At 33.3% G+C, this 5,554-nt stretch overlaps 1 pseudogene; it reads left to right on the plus strand.

The window, feature by feature from the left end:
• The first annotated feature begins 3,334 nt into the window (after window positions 1–3,334).
• LOC149550599 (U4/U6 small nuclear ribonucleoprotein Prp31 homolog pseudogene) lies at window positions 3,335–4,522 on the plus strand (annotated as a pseudogene).
• The last annotated feature ends 1,032 nt before the right edge of the window (window positions 4,523–5,554 follow it).

The following is a 5,554-nucleotide window of genomic DNA, read 5'->3' on the forward strand; positions in this document are numbered from 1 at the left end:
GATTCTAGAGCCATTAATAAGATTACAATCAGATATAGGTTTCCAATGCCAAGAATTGAAGATTTGCTTGATTGTTTGGGAGGTGCAAAGTATTTCTCCAAGATTGACTTAAAAAGTGGGTATCATAAAATAAGGATAAGAGCTGGAGATGAGTGGAAGACATCATTCAAAATGAATGATGGATTATATGAATGGAAGGTAATGCCATTTGGACTCTCTAACGCTCCTAGTACCTTCATGAGACTTATGAATGAAATAATCAAAGAATTCAATGGTAAGTTCATCATAGTATATTTAGATGACATTAATTTTCAGCAAGACAAAGGAAGAACACCTAGAGCACATTGACATGGTTTTGAGAAGACTTCATGACGATAAATTGGTAATAAATTTGAAAAAGTGTTAGTTCATGCAAGAGGAGATGACATATCTTGGTTTTGTTATCTCCTAAGGTAGCTTGAAGATGGATAAAGATAAGGTAAGTGCTATACTATCCTAGCCACCCCCAAGAATAGTTGGAGATGTTAGAAGCTTTCATGGTCTTGCTACATTTTATAGGAAATTCATAAGAAATTTTAGTCATATATGTGCTCCTATGTTAGAAACTATTAAAGGAGGAAGGAAGTGTAAGTTTTCATGGAATCAATTAGCAAATGAAGCTTTTGAATTGCTTAAGAAAAAGGCTAGTGAGTGACCAATTCTTTCTTGACGTGATTTTAACAAAGTTTTCCAAATAGAATGTGATGCTAGCAAGGTTTCTATAGGGGTAGTTCTTAGTCAAGAAGGAAAATTAGTGGCTTTCTCAAGTGAAAAACTTAATGAAGCCAAGCAGAAATACTCTTCATATGACCTAGAAATGTATGCATTGGTTCAAGCTCTCAAAAGGTGGAGACATTACTTGTTGCCAAAGGAGTTTGTTGTGTATACCAATAACCAAGCACTTAGTTTTCTAAAAAGCCAAGAAAAATTAAGTCATAGGCACATGAAATGGGTGGAGTATTTACAAGCCTATACCTTCACCATCAAGCATAAGAAGGGCATATCAAACAAGGTTGTTGATGCTCTTAGTAGAAGGAATTTGACTATCTCCCAGATACAACTAGAAAGTATGGGAATTAAAGCACTCAAGGACATGTATGTAGCAGATCTAGATTTTGGCAACATCTATAAGGTATCTATGGAGTTTTGATTTTCCTAATTTTTTGATACAAGACAAACTTCTTTTCAAAGGAGGAAAACTATGTGTACCCAGGTGCTCTATGAGGACAAACATTATCAAAGAGAAGCATAGTGGAACAATGGGTGGACCTTTTGGTTTGGATAAAACCTTAGAATTGGTTAGACAATACTACTATTGGCCTAAACTTTAGACTGATGTTAGAAACTTTTTGGAAACATGTATGATTTGTCAAAGGGCCAAAGGAAGGACTATAAATGCAAGGCTTTATCAACCTTTGTCAATACCATCTAGACCCTGGGAAAGCATAACGATGGATTTTGTAATGGGCTACCATGGACACAAAAGGGGCATGATAGTGTATTTGTTGTAGTAGATGGGTTCAGAAAAATGGTTCACTTCTTACCATGTAAGTTGACTAATGATGCTTCTCATATAGAAAATCTCTTTTTAAAGGAAGTCATAAGGATTCACAAGCTACCTCTCAACATAGTTTTAGACAGGGATGTGAAGTTTGTAGTACACTTTTGGAGAACTTTATGGAAGAAACTTGGAACCAATTTATCATTCTCATTAGCCTACCACCCTCAAAATGATGGCCAAATAGAGGTAGTTAATAGAACATTGGGCAATTTGTTAAGAACACTCACAAGACAACATGCAAAAAAATGGGATGTAATCCTACCCCAAGCTGAATTTGCATATAATGACTCCATCAATAGAAGTACAGGAAAGTCACCATTTCAAGTGGTGTATGGAATTCATCCTAGAGGGATTTTTGAGTTAAGAGATATGAGTTCACAGTAACAAGTTAGTGCCCAAGGAGAAGAATTTTCTATAGCTATAAAATAAATCCATGATGAAGTCAAAGCACAACTCCAACAAACCTCTAATAAGTATAAGAAGCATGCAGATCAGAAATGGAGACACTTAGAATTTGAAGTGGGAGATTTAGTATGGGAAAATCTCAAGAAAAAGAGGCTACTAAAAGGTAAATCTACCAAGCTTATGTTGAGAAAAATAGGTCCTTGACAAATATTAAAGAAGTTTGGAACCAATGCTTATGAGATTCAATTGCCACCTGAGATTGGCATTTCTCCCATCTTCAACATAGCAGACCTCACACCATTCAAAGCCCACTGAAGAAATTGATACAGGACAAATTGCTAATAAAGAAGACATTCAACATCTACCATTTAAGAAAACACCACAACTAGAAAGGATACTTGACACCAAAGTCATAAAGCAAACAAGAGGAAAGAATTCCAAGCAATATTTGGTAAAACTCAGAGGTTATTCGGATGTAGATGCTGTGTGGATGACTGAACAAGATATCAAGAAGTAGGGTACCACTCTACAAGAGCTGATCTCAAGTGGGCTTGAGATAACATTTCCTAGGGAGTGTGGTGTAGGAGCACCCACTTAAAATATTTTGGATGTGATTTCTGCACGAGCCGACTTGAGGAATTTATCCCAATTTTGTCATTAAGATAAGATCTTTTCTTAGGATTTGTTCAGACCATTGTGGGGTCATTCTTCCCTATTCTATCTTGATCTAGAGTATTTTGTAAGTTGCTCTTCCTATTTTGTAATAATCTAGAATGTTCTGTAGACCGTCTTAGTAAGTATAAATAGATTTTTTAGGTTTAGGTCTAGGTTTAGGTCAAGTTTTTGGATATGAAATTACAGGAAGAAGAAATCTGTAGGAGAGCAAGTGTATATACTATTCAGATGATGAATTAATTAGAAGAATATTATTATCTATCTCTTTCTGGTGTTGGTTCCTTTTTTTCCCTACCATTGAGTTTATCTCTACATCAGAATGTTAACTAAGTTCAGATTCTTCATCTTGAAGAACACTCTTGCACATTCATTTTTGGCTGACCTCGACGATTGTGTGACAATGATATGTCGCTTAGTGTAAGTCTAGTTCAAATTTTATAAGATTTTTTTTAGATAAACTATTAAATACTAAATACCTACTTATTTTCTATACATTTACACGAGGTAATGATTAATTTTCATTTTTTTTCCATGTAATCTTGAAATAATAGTAGTGCTTGATATGAAGTTTTAAGTGTTTTTAGTTAAGTTGTGTATTGGCAAGACCATGAGAACGATGATGCAGGGGCAGAGGCATAAGATGTTGATGATGAGATGGAAGACAGTGAAACTCTTAATTATGATGATCTGGACAGTGTTTCAAAGCTACAAAAGACACAACACTATATTGATATCATGCAAGTATGTGCAAAACAAATACATAATATATGAAAAGAAAATAAACATAGTTTAATGCATTTTTACACATAGAGAATATAATTATCTTTGCCTTTGATTTAGTCACTTCCTATTATATTTTCTTATAAATTTTTTAAAACATGCTTGTCTTATTGTCGTATATTCCTTTCTAAAAAAATAGATAAATCTTTTGGCCATCCAAGGGCAGACTATAGTAGATACATATTTGAATGGTCACCAATATGAATGTTATTTTATGTTTGTACATAAACTATAAGGGAATAGTTTGTCAGAATCTTCTTCTTTCTTGCAAGCCTAAATTTGTCTATGATATGTGTGGATTCTACAAAATTACTAACCTAACCTTCATTTCATTCATAGATAAAATTCATTTTCTATTATGCAAAGATGCATATAAAAGAGGAAGTGAACCAAATCAAAACACATATATTTATCTTCCTTATTGGTGTCAATATGCAGTAGAAAAAGTGGTTTATTTTCATCTAATATATAAATACCCAGAGAAAATTATATATATGCATTTAATTTCAAGTAAACCAGTTATAAAATATCAAATTATAGACAGTCTTTATAGAAAATTCTAGCTAAGGCTTCGTGGAAATTAGTTTTTTTAAACGTTGGTTTGTGGATATCTATAGGCTAAAGTTTCTTGAGTTAGAATCTCTTGTACACCACCCAATTGATTACACTCGAGTTGTAAAGAAAATTGGAAATAAGGTTGACCTAACCTTGGTTGATCTTGATGGTATTTTACCTTCTACTATTATAATGGTTGTTTATGCTATGACATCTACTAATAGTGGGAAGCCTTTGTTAGAGGAAAATTTTCATAAAGCATTGGATGCTTGTGATAGAGATTTTGCACTTGATGTAGCAAAAAAGAAGTTTTTGGATTTTGTGGAGAGTGGGATGGGCTACATTGCTCCCAATCTATCTACCATTGTGGGTAGTGCAGTAGCAACAAAACTGATGAGCACTTCTAGAGGTCTCTCTTCATTGGCCAAAATGTCTGCTTGTAATGTGCAATTACTAATGGACATAGTTGTTATTCAAAAAATTTCTTATCATATAGAGTATTGTTAAAATCTTAGATATATTGGTTTGGTTCATTTAAAAATCATTACTAATTTGAAGCCAAATTGTTTTTATATTCAGCAAAGTGGTCAAGAAATTGATAGCACAAGTCTTGATTGTTATTTCCTAGACCTAGAAAAATGTGTTGAGAGAGGCTTTCAAGAAGAAGAAGTACATGTCACTTGACCTACACCCAAAGAAGGAAGTGGTAGAATTGGTGGTGACATAGAAGGTCTATCTTGGTCTTGGAGCATGTTCACATTGAAGTTGTGATTTGTAAATGTTGATGTCACATCTGCTAATGAAGAAGAAGAATGAGAGGACTCCACCATTTCAGGTTCATCAATTGTCTTCCAAAAAGATACTCATTTTTATCAATTCATTCATATTCCAAAATGTTCTAACTCCTCCTTGTAAACCTTTATCTCTTTCATATGATAATATTGTTAAAGTGCATGATTTTTATAGAACTTATCAAACCTTACCACTTGGTATCAAGCTCAAATCAAATGTATTAAGCATATTCGACCGATGATATGGGAAGTTAAGTTTATAGCTTAATAGCTCACCCGGATAGTCAAAATTATGAGTATAGTTATAATGTTTTCAAATTCTAATTGACTTAACAATATTGGGACAATATTTTGGTATATAATGTATGACATTACATTCAATTTGATTGTTAGGAACAAATATGGTCCAATTTTCCCTATTGTCCTAAAATTTGTAGACATTAATCTACTTACATTTACTATTCTTATTAATGTTATGCTAGCTTATGAATTCTTTACAAGCTTCATGAATCCAAGGGTTAATCATTTGTTTGAGCTAACTATTCCATTCACATGATTGTTAAAGAAGGATGTACACTTCAAATGGGGAGGTGAATGCTAGGGGGATTTTGATTCCATCAAGAAAAACTTGCTTATCATTCCATGTTGATGCACACTGTGTAAGATATACCCTTATGTTTTCAGCATTGCACAATTCTTTAGCAACTTTATTAGCTTAGTATGATGACAAGGGAAAATAAATTTTATT

The sequence above is a fragment of the Cupressus sempervirens genome, chromosome 7, assembly GCF_028749045.1.
Source record: "Cupressus sempervirens isolate cs-2001-9-10 chromosome 7, ASM2874904v1, whole genome shotgun sequence".
Lineage (NCBI taxonomy): Eukaryota > Viridiplantae > Streptophyta > Pinopsida > Cupressales > Cupressaceae > Cupressus > Cupressus sempervirens.